The sequence below is a fragment of the Neofelis nebulosa genome, chromosome 6 (assembly GCF_028018385.1).
Source record: "Neofelis nebulosa isolate mNeoNeb1 chromosome 6, mNeoNeb1.pri, whole genome shotgun sequence".
NCBI lineage: Eukaryota > Metazoa > Chordata > Mammalia > Carnivora > Felidae > Neofelis > Neofelis nebulosa.
In genome coordinates this window covers 27,683,475-27,684,913 of record NC_080787.1, presented here as the reverse complement: position 1 = coordinate 27,684,913, position 1,439 = coordinate 27,683,475, and the positions used below count along the sequence as shown (strand labels likewise).

At 40.3% G+C, this 1,439-nt stretch overlaps 1 pseudogene; it reads left to right on the top strand.

Moving 5' to 3' along the window:
• Nucleotides 1-616: 616 nt before the first annotated feature.
• On the top strand, nt 617-972 carry LOC131515369 (short coiled-coil protein B-like; annotated as a pseudogene).
• The last annotated feature ends 467 nt before the right edge of the window (nt 973-1,439 follow it).

The following is a 1,439-nucleotide window of genomic DNA, read 5'->3' as shown; positions in this document are numbered from 1 at the left end:
CTGCTGTTCATGTTCCTGGCTGTAAGAAGGAAGAGCAGAGGGCAGACACAGTAACTTCAGCTTAAATCTCATTAACCACTCCTATCCACAAGGGAGATTGGGAAATGCAATTTTTCAGCTGGGGACCTTGTTGCCTTCCAAAAATTCAGATACTGAGGAAGAAAGGGGAAATGGGTGTTAGGTGGTTCATTATTGTCACTGCCTCACAAGGAACCTAATAAACTGCGCACACCTACAGGCAAGTCTTGGAGGCCAGTCTAGACTGTGTGAACACTTATTACCTCCCCTCACCACACACTGCCACTATCGTAGACATCACCATTCTCCTCGATAATCCTGACCAGTTGGCAGAAGTCCATAGACTGAGGTTGAACCTGTGTTAGCAGCAAGATGTTTGGCTACCACTTCTACCTGAGTCTGCTCTTTGCATCTTGCAGAGCCAGTTATCTTAACCCTAGCCCTGGCAAGTGGTTGTCTTAGAATTTGAGAGTATTATGCTCCCAATACCCAAGGGGAACACTGAGGATGTTTCTCTTCTCTCTGTTGTACCCTTTATTAGGGACACCCTGACCACTGAAAAACAATGATTAGATCCCTCCCACTCCCAGGACCTCCAATGGCCGACCATTTATCCAGGGTTTTGTACCCAGTGCCCAAGTTTGTCACTGGAGATAATGAATGCCAACACAGATGCAGTTGATGCTGAACATCATGTGGAACTGGAGGAAAAAACGACGACTTAGTAGTCAACTGTTATAACTTCGGCACGCACTTGAAGATCTCTCCACAAGAGTAGATGCAGTTAAGAAAGAAAATAGGAAGCTAAAATCAGACAACCAAGCTCTTGGACAATATATAGAAAACCTCATGTCAGCTTCTAGTGTTTTTCAAATGACTGACACAAAAAGCAAAAGAATGTGAAGGATTGACATCCCTTCTGTTTTATGGAATTGCCGCTGATCTGTTTTTTTCTTTAAAATGTGGATAGACTCAAAAAGTTATAGTAGTTTTGTTTGTGGCCTAATTGAATATTTATGAAGATAATGTCAGATCTAGGCAAAATTAAGAACATAACAGAAGACTTCCATGAGTTTGTGTGATATATGTTAGTCAACGAAAACATGCAAATGTATTATACAGACTTTATAATTAGAAATGCATGTATGTATAAAATTTGAAAGTTTTATCAAATTTGCTTTGATTTAGAGGTTTAGCACTGTCTTTTATTGTAAGCATAGTAAGAGATACAAGAAAATAACCACTGTGTTGTGAAAAGTGACCAAAATCATGCACTGAATACCCAGCTTTATGTACCCTGTCTACCATGTTGTGCCTCGTCTCCACTGGCTTCTTCCTTCTCATTTCCCCTCCCCTAAGGAAAAAATTGGTTTCACATTTGTAAAAGAAATTTTACTATTTAATCATCTGTGAGAGTAACC